Below are 10,385 nucleotides of genomic sequence, written 5' to 3' on the forward strand. Positions count from 1 at the left end.
ATTTACTTTATGTTAGTTTAGTTTAGGTTAGTTTAGTTTAGGTTAATTTAGTTTATTTTAGGTTACATTCAGTTTATAGTTTAGTTTAGGTTTTTTTTCTTCTATTTTTTAAGAATAAACAAGAAAGATGAATAACAAGAAGTAAAAGAAGAAGAGGAAGAAGAAGAAGAAGAGGAGGAAGAAGAAGAAGATAAAAAAAGACAATAAGTAGTAGTAGTAGAAGAAGATGATGATGAAAAAAAAAGAAGTAGAAGTAGAAGATGGAAAAAAGAAGTAGGAAGAGTAGAAAAAGAGGGTCGCCGATGGTCGAGGGTCGCCGAGGGGTCGAGGGTCGCCGGTCGTGGATCGCCGGTCGCTGAGGAGATAGATGATGGAGCCAGTGGGTCCCGCCGGTCTCGAGCCGTCGCCCATACCAGAGGGCGCGCCTGGGGACGAGCGGGTTAGGGGGTCCCTCGACGTCGATGGAACCCTAAATAGCGAGTATCGTCGGTGCGAGATACATGTGGCCGTCGGTGTCGAACACTACATCCATGTCACACAAGTGACGCCGGCGTCTGGCATCCCGCAGCAACAGTTTTCGGGGTCGATGGCGGTCGAACACCTTGCGAATTTGTCTTGCGGCCTCTGCGATGACGATTAAAAGCCAAGCGTTGAAACTTGAAACACCCAAACTGACTCAAGTCGGTTTGGTTGTTTGAAGTTTTAAAACTTGGCTTTAATCCTCATCGCATAGGCTGCCAGAAAAATTTGCCAAGGTGTTCGACCGTCATCGGCCCCCAGAACTATTGTTGCGGGACGCCTGGCGCCAGCGTCACTTGTGGGATGTGGATCTAGTGTTCAACGCCGAGCGCCACATGTATCTCGCGCTAATGATACTTGCTATTTAGGGTTCCATCGATGCCGAGGAACCCCCTAACTCGCTCGTCCTGTTGTAAATATTTAGTTAGGTTGACAGAAAAAACAATATTGCTATGTTACTCATCTTTCAATTTAAATGTGTAGTTTTTTCGTCGCTGCGAGGGTCTAGTGTTCGACGAGCTCTGCCCATGCATTCATGGGTGAGCACAAATGAGATCTCCCCCTGCCCCCTTCATTTGCTCTGTTCCGGTCTTCGTGCCGATGAAACTTGCTAGCTATAGGTGTCTTCAATCATCAGTATGCGTGACCACTATGCGTCTCCCATTCGAAAGGGTTACATCTATAATATGCACGCATTTGCATATTTATAACCGTGATTCTTTTGAATTGTCCAACATTATCCATGGACAGCCCGAGCATGTGTAAGTTGGGTTCGTTTTCTCATATGCTCTGCTCCGGATCTGATGCAAAATTTCATCAGTGCCTCATTGTTGTTCTCTGGGTACACATCCTCTATACTTATTGCCGAGACGTGTATCAGGAGAACAACGGGGAGGTGCTGCCAAAATTTTGTGTTGGATCTGGAGAAGACCATGGAAAAACGAACCCAATCTACATATACTCGGGTGGGATTAGCACCTATCTTTACCTATTAGCGTCTAGGTTGCATGGACGTAATAAAAGTGACAAATTCCATCAAAATTCAGCTAGCTGTCTCGCTGAGACGTTCAAGTATTACTGTATAAAAAGTTCAGTTATGGCATCAGCTGCGTGTTCAGATGGAGTACTTGCGTTGCTAGCCAATGTTTGTAAAAGTAAAAGTTCAAGCGTGACTGTGTGAGTCCTTGCATTGAACGTCCCTCCATTAGGTGTGTTTCTGCTATATAAAGTGCAGTGAGTAGCTGACTTAACTGAATCATTCATGGGCATATACGTACAAACAACTTAGGCATCAACATGAGGTAAGTAGGTAGGTGTAGCCCTTTGCACTATGTTACAGTGCATGTGCACTTGTTTATTCTTCTTTTGGAGATACGCTTGCAGGGTAGTATTTCAGTTTTTGCAGTTTGAGAATTGATTGCTCTCTCGACTGGGCGCAGCGGCACGGACCTCCTACTGACGATGTTGCGCGGCGATGGCCGCAGCCTTGGCCACCCCTCGTTGTCTCCCTGTGAAGGTGCCGGCGACGCACGGCGACCCCCGACAGGCGCCGTCACCGTCCGTCGCCGCGGATTGCACCGCCGCCACCGTCCCTGTTTTTGCTCTTCGGAAATGCAAATCACCAAGCTGATGACTATTGTAACCCTGTTCGAAGGCCATACTAGGAATGCTTGAAGTATATTTTGAGTTGGCTAAAAACTCTTTCCAATGGGTGTTATTTCCGTGTGCTAGTTAGTACTACTAAACTTTCCCGCATGTTGATGCATCCCACGTGCACATCTTCAGCCTCCCTCATGTGTGTTCTGTGTGTAGAAAAGTGCTCAATGAAATTTATGTTCTGAGAAGTTCATATATTATTGTGTAAAAAGGTCATATATTGGAAGTATCCAAAAAATGGAGACCACAATTTTCTGCAGTAATTAGTTCGGCTGCGTTGATCTTCTTCATTCTGTGTTCAAGTCCAATGTGTGTTCTGTTTGTTTCCGCAACTCTTCCTTATGTGAACCCCTCTACGCTGAGCGCTTCTAATCCGCTTTGAAGAAAATGTACTTATAATTTGGGTAGATGCTCACGTTTTGTTAAATAATGGCATACAAAAAGGTAGCTTTTGGCAAAACAAACACAATACACATAAAGCATAGAAGTTCAAATCAAAAGCAAAAGCGAAAAACAATATTACAAGCAGGGTAGTTCTTCCAAAACACGTGTGAAAAAGTACACAAAAAAATGAAAAAAACTCTTGAAATTAATAGCACGCGAAGTTCTTGTTTCAAAAATTCTGAAGTTCACGTGTACCACGTACAGAAGAAAAATCATCAAATGAAAAAAGGGAACGCCTAGGCCATTTCACCCAAAAGCAAAAAATGCATAAAATGTTGCAACAAAATTCTATAAGAAGTTCAAATTTAAAAACCGAAGCAGGTCAACATTCAAAAAAATTGAAGTTTTTAATATCTAAAAGACAAATTTGGAAGTTAAAAAAATTGAGCAAGAAGTTAAAAAAAATGTTCAAAAATATTTATAACGGATTTTCCCCGTTCGTAAAAAAATCAGAGAAGTTCAAATTAAAAAGAGGAGCATTTCAAAAAGATTGTATAAAAACTGATTTTCCCCATTCTATAAAAACTAGAAGTTCAAATTAAAATAACAACGCAATATCATCATGTATATAAACAAAGCATTTTCCCCATTACTAACCAATAAAACTAAGAAGTTCAAATTTAAAAAATGGTGAAGTTTGATGTCTATAAAAAATTGATTTTTTCACATTATTAAAAAAAACAAGAAGTTCAAAATTTTAAAACAAAGAAGTTCGAAAAACTTGAGTTTCCTTATTATTAAAGAATAAAACTAAGAAGTTCAGATTAAAATAACAGAGAAGTTGAAAGTTTTTAAAAGCCTCATCTCGTTCTAATGAATAACAAATAAGTTCAAATTAAAAATAAGGGAACAACAAAAAAAGTTCTAAAAAGATTTTCCTCGTTTTTAAAAAAAATGTATTTTCCCCAAGATTAAACCAAGAAGTTCAATTTAAAAAAAACAGAGTAATTCAATGTACATTAAAAACTCAATTTTTCTCCTTACTGAAGAATAAAACTAAGAAGTTCAATTTAAAAGTGTGGAGAAGTTTGATATTTAATTAAAAACTTGATTTTTTTGGTTATTAAAGAAAAAAAATAAGTTCAATTCAAAATAACGACGAAGAAAAAACGGTTTTCAAAACTGCTCTTAAACTGCTTATATTTTACCAAAAATTTAACTTGGGTCTTGATATTGGTGTCCATAGCTTTCCAACGTTATATCGAAAGCCCCATTTGGACACATTTTAGCTGAAGTTCAACCTAGTACTCGGGGAAGGTCAGGCGCATTACTCGGAAAGTTCATGTTGTGATCAGAATATTATTCTGATCCCGTGATCAGAATAGTGTTTATATATATATTTCTTATGTGTCTAGTAGCTAGGAAAGATGAGTGATCGTGCGTGGATGTACACTGGTCACACTAGTCAGAAAGACAAGACCATTGAATGGTTAACAAAAACCAAGGGGTTTTTGGGAGCCGCATTTGCAAATGGCCAGAGGAAAACCTGGTGCCCCTGTGTCGGGTGTAACAATTGGCACAAGAGGACAGGGGATGAAATGGGCAAACACCTGCAGAAGAGGGGTTTTACGCTAGATTATACGGTGTGGACATTTCATGGTGAGTCTGCCCAACGTGCCAGAGTTGAGGTGCTTCATCGTCGCACCGACGAGCATGGTACCGGGATGCAAGACATGGTGCAAGACTTTGATGATGCTCGGGACTCGGACGATGAGATGGAGGAATCTGCAAAGGCCTTCAATAAAATGTTGGAGTCTTCAAAACATCCTCTCCACGAGCACACTGAGCTTTGTCGGCTGGATGCCATCTCACAAATAATGGCTCTGAAGGCTCAATTCAACTTGGGCAGAGAATGCTATGACTCAATGATGACAATAGGACATTTTCTACCCAAAGGGCATGTACTACCTGCAAACCTGTACTAGTCAACCGTGCTCTTAAGATGCCCTATGAGAAGATACATGCCAATGAGAATGGATGTACCTTATTTAGGTTTCAGTATGCGGACTTGAACTATTGTCCCATTTGCAAGTCATCTAGGTATGTTCTGATAAACAACGATATGGTTGAGAAGACACAGACCAAAATCCCCGTTAATGTTCTTCAGTATATGCCAATCGTACCAAGACTTCAACGTCTTTTCATGGTCGAAGAGACGACAAGACAGATGACATGGCATAAAACGGGCAAAAGAACCCAACTAGATGCAGATGGGAAGCTGATGATGGTGCACACATCGGACGGTGAAGCGTGGAAGCGCTTCGATGCATTACATGACAACAAAGCGGTAGATCCGAGGCATCCTCGAGTCGCCATCAACACGGATGGGTTCAGTGTGTTTGGTCTAATGGCAACCCAATACAGTTGTTAGCCCGTATTTGTCATTCCACTCAATCCCCCCCCCCCCCAGACAGATTATGCAAAGAAAGAACATTTTCCTGACATTGATAATTTCAGGACCCAACTATCCGGGGAAGAATATGAATCTGTACATGCAGCCGCTGAAGGACGAATTGCAAGAAGCCTGGGATGATGGGTTCAAGACATACGACACCTTTAGCAAAAAGAACTTCATAATGTGTGTCTGGTACATGTACTCGACGCATGACTTATTGGCGTATGCGCTATTCGTTGGCTGGTGTGTGCATGGAAGGTTCCTGTGCCCCACATCCAAGGGAGCTCTTCAGTTTCGTTGGCTTCAGGCCGGTCGCAAGTTTTCTTGCTTCGACTTGCATAGACCGTTCCTGCATCCTTGCCATAAGTTCAGGAAAGACAAGCAGAACTTCATCAAATGTAGAGTTGTCAAAAACTCTCCACCACCTCCATTGATAGGCCAAGAGATCCTGGATTAGTTAAACGCTCTCGAGCCAGATCCAGAGCGTCTAGGGTATTTCAAAGGTTATAATTCGTAACATGCCTGGACTCACAAGACATGCTTGTGGGATCTGCCTTACTTCAAAGACCTCCTTTGCCCACACAACATTGACATGATGCACACTGAGAAGAATATCGCGATGCATTTTTTGGTATATTGTTCGGCATAGATGGGAAGTCAAAGGATAATCCTAAGGCAAGAGTCGATCAGGAGGCGCTATGTCATAGACCGTTACAAAACATGCAACCACCAAAAGGAAAGAAGAACCGGACAAAGCCAAAGGCATAGTTCAATCTTGGAAGGCTGGCTATGAGGGAAATTATCTTGTGGGTGGAAAAGCAGTTGATGTTCCGTGATGGGTATGCGGCGAATCTAAAGAGGGGTGCGAGTCTTGAAAAATTGAAGATATTTGGTCTCAAGAGTCATGATTGGCACATATGGATTGAGCGGGTAATGCGGTGATGTTGCGTGGCTTCATCCCTGAGGATGAATGGTTAGTACTGGCAGAGTTGAGCTATTTCTTCCGTGTTCTTTGTGCGAAAGAACTATCGCCTGACCTGGTAGAAGAATGGAAGAGTTGGCGCCGGAGTTGATCAACAAGTTAGAGAAGATATTTTCATCGGGCTTCTTTAATCCAATGCAACACTTGATTTTGCATCTCCTAACCGAGGCAAGATTGGGGGGGCATGCAAAATCGTTGGTGCTACGCAACTAAGAGGATGCAGAAGACGCTTCGAGCAAAATGTACAAATAATCGTAAAATTGAAGCATCAATGGCCGAGGAATTCATTACTAAGGAGGCGACAAACTTCGTGATAGCACACTACGAAGCCAAAAATCGTCATTTGCATAATCCGAAGCCTCGGTATAATGCTGGCGACCCTAAAAAGGGTGGATCCAACCTCAGCCTATTCAAAGGGGATCTCGCACCAGCCAGTGCTTCTAATTCCTTAATGTTGGATGTTGAAGAATGGTGGACCATTTCGTTGTTTATCTTCAACCACCTAAGAGAAGTGCGACTGTACATCAAGTAAGTTCTCAGTACATTGTTTCGCAACTTCTAATTCCTTTGAACTGCTCTTATTCCCGGATAAATTTGATACAATCGATACGTCGCCAAATTCTCTTATGGAGCGGTGATCCAAAAGAATTTCATCGAAGAGTATGAGCTTCTGGCAAAGTATGGAGGCAGCTATCCCAGTTTCATCTCTTGGTTCAAACAAACAGTAATTTCCATTAGACCATTTCATTTCTTCATCTAATTTGTGGCTAATGCAACAATTCCTTTCACATTTTGTAGGCTAATTCAGAGTTTATGGACGCCGAATTGAGACAAGTCGCTAATGATTTTGACTTTAAGGTCCATTCATTTGACAAATACGACATCAACGGGTATCACTTTCGTACCTATGGCAAAGAGCTATCTATGGCCGACCGAAAGTCCACAAGTTTTTGTGTCTTGCTATCGGCGAAGGAGATACCGAGTATTATGGAAGAGTTGAAGCAATTTATGGACTTAAGTTCTATGGTGCAAACCCACCAAACGTCGTAGGCTTCAAATGTTATTGGTTCTAGAGGAAGGGGACTAGAAGGACTCATGAACATATAGGGCTAGTGGAAATCAAACAAAGCACCCATTTGGATGTTACCGATGTCTATATTATGGTCAATAGGCAACCCAAGTTTTCTATCTACCGTGGGCCTGTCAAAGTGATCCAAATCTCAATGGTTGGGATGTCGTTTATGAAGTGCCGCCACGTATTAGACCACCTCCCCCTAATGAAGAGGATTATGAACCTCGCATTAACCCAAACACATATCAAGGAGAATTCTTCCAAGAAACACGTCTTTCCAAAAAATGTTTCAAGAACCGCTCTACTTTACCCCAGAACATTGTAGTAGACAGCGACAGTGAACCCGACTTCACCCCTCAGCCGAAACAAGAAGAGCCTGAACTAGAAGAGGTTACTGCTGCAAATGACGTGTCAATGCTTGACCGATTACGTAGAGGCGGCCTTCCACATGATGATGCATTTATTTAATGATGATGATGAGCACGTCATTACTGATAGTGATGATGATGATGCATTTATTGATCCCGAAGCATTTATTGAACCTGACAATCCAGATTATTATTAGGTATTCAATTTTTTATGTTGTACTTGATTTATATAGTTACTTGTATGATTATATGATTTATATAGTTACTTGTATAATTTTCTTACTTTGTATGACTGTTTGTTATACATAGTGCCATGGTCTTGATATTCGTCCCCGTCGGCCCTCGCCCGCTTTATGATTCAGATGTGGTAAATTCTCTTTTATAACTATTTGTTGCATTTCGCATTTATGACTATTATGGCCATCAAGTTGACATAGAGATATTTTAATCTAGGAGGTATGTGAACCGGAATTTGCAACCGACCCTCTTGTCGAGAAGTTAAATTTAGTTGAAAAAGAAAATGAGTATTTGAAAGAAAAAATTAAAAGAATTGAAGAAGAGAAGATGAAATTGGAGTTGTATGTTGCCGATGTCTTCGATGATCACATGATGAAGATGAATGCAATGCACTTGATGTTGGGATCTACGGTAGGGTGCGTCGACTGCAAATTAAAAATTTCCTATGTGCAGAACAACCAAGAACATGCTACGGGAGATGGGTCATAGTTCGCTACCACTAGACGCGCAGTGCCGTGCAGCGGAAGAAGAGTTGGGCCAGCGCGTCTGCGTGGATCGTCTCCTCCTTGTCCGATCTCCCTCGAACAGCCGGTCGTCCGATCCCACGTACAAGTTCGCCAGAGCGGCGCAAGTGCACCGCCTCTAACGGTATCTGCACGTGCAGGAGGAACACCATGCGGCGGACTGCTAGGTCCGATCACACAGTCGGCGGCGAGTGGAGGTGGCTATTCGCAACACATGCAAACTCTAGTCATAGTGCCGAAGCGATCAATTGCATGAGTGTGCCGCACCTCTACTTTATATAGGAGTCAATCGCAGGCTCAACACTTGGGCCTCGCACGGACCCTAAAGCCCAAAGTCTACTCGGTCACGTTCCTAGTCCAGTTCGAATCACATCCGACCAGTGTCCTACGAACTGACCTCATAGGTTCCTTCCCTTAAGCGCGCGACCCCTTAGGTTCAAGTCAGCTTGGTCACAGTTTGGATCACCTCTGACCTGCACGGTTGGTAGCGGCCTCTAGCAAGGCGTGCCGACCACCAAGCAGACTATGAAGCTGGTTAGGCGAACCTGTACAATGTGTCACACTTCTGTTCCCTTTGCCGCATGATATATGTTGTCGGGCTCAAGGCGAGACCGTCATCCTTGTGCTAGCCCGACCTCTTTCTCGTACCAGTGATACCGACCACTATCCGGATTATCTCATAATCCTTGTCGCATGTCCATGCTTATCCTGGTCGGATCACACGAGGAGCCCAGAGTATCTCTCTCCTGATCGGAGGGGCAAATCCCATCTTGCTCGACCACGTCTCGCAGCATCGGTCTGGACAAGCCCGAAACCTACCTTTGTAACTACCCAGTCACGGAGTAGCATTTGGTCGGCCCAAAACAAGTCTGTCACCATCCTGAGTACATGCGTCAGCTCAGGTCTTAGGACATAGAACGTATGTTGTACTAGAGACTCACATATGACATATCGTTGCGTCTCATAGTTGGGTCTGTCTGACTCGGACCTTATCTTGACTCGGATCCAACTACGTCGAATCCGACCAGACCTTTCCAAGTCCATATTATTCGTTTAGCATCCAATGCTCTATGGCTAGTGAGACCAAGCCATCGACCGTGTCATATGCTAGTCTAGTCGGCTGCGCGTCCATACAACCCTTTCGACTAGGGACCTTTTAGGACAGTCATCATACAATGCATAGTCCCACAAACAAGTCACGTACTTGCTGATACACATCATTGATAATGTCCAAGGACTATCTTTATTTATAAACACATAGGAAATATCATCATACATGATTGCCTCTAGGGCATATCTCCAACACTTGAAGATTAAGAAGATTAGATAATATGCCATTGATAATGAGGCTTGGTATCATTATGCCGTTGGATCAACTATTACCTTAGTTGCGATCTTCATCGCATTTGTTGTGATGAGGGTAATTTTTCTCTAGTGTTTTGCTTAACAAATGCATACTTAGTTTACTTTCCTCCTAAATAGCATAATTACCTAAGTTAGACAAAAAAATGAGCTATACTTAGCTTCTTCAGTTCATTTATGACATACTTAGCATACTTAGGTCAAAAATGGCATGATAATGTTTGTTACCTCCAGAATGATGTAGACTTAGCTTATTTTCCTTGAAAATGACATAGTAACCTTACTAAGCTCCAAAATGACCTATTTACCTAGCTTAGCTCTAAAATGACCTACACTTAGCATTTTTACCTAGCTTATCAATAAAATGGCATTTTACCTATCTTAGTTAGAAGAAGAAGAAGGTAAAGAAGAGGAGAGGAGAAAAAGGAAAAGAAGAAGAAAAATCTTCTTCCTTTTCTTCTTCTTCTTCTTCTTCTTCTTCTTCTTCTTCTTCTTCTTCTAGATAGTCTTCTTCTTCTTCTTCTTCTAATTTTCTTCTTTCCCAATTTGCAGATTTTCTTTAGATGAGGAAGCTTGCGTTGATGGAGTCTACTCTTCTCTTCATGCTTCCTTCTTGTTTTGATTTTGTAGGATGAACAATGTGAAACTTGCTACCTATATATGTATGTATGGATGAAACCATTGTATGCTTGTTGTTGGTTATGTTGGCTAGCTATATATGTTGCATATGGACTTTTGATTTGCTATGTATATGTGTTGCATGATCATATCCATATGGCCGGGATATGATTTGGTATGTATATGTGTTGGTATGCTTGTCGAAAGT

Source organism: Triticum dicoccoides, chromosome 2B, assembly GCF_002162155.2.
Source record: "Triticum dicoccoides isolate Atlit2015 ecotype Zavitan chromosome 2B, WEW_v2.0, whole genome shotgun sequence".
NCBI lineage: Eukaryota > Viridiplantae > Streptophyta > Magnoliopsida > Poales > Poaceae > Triticum > Triticum dicoccoides.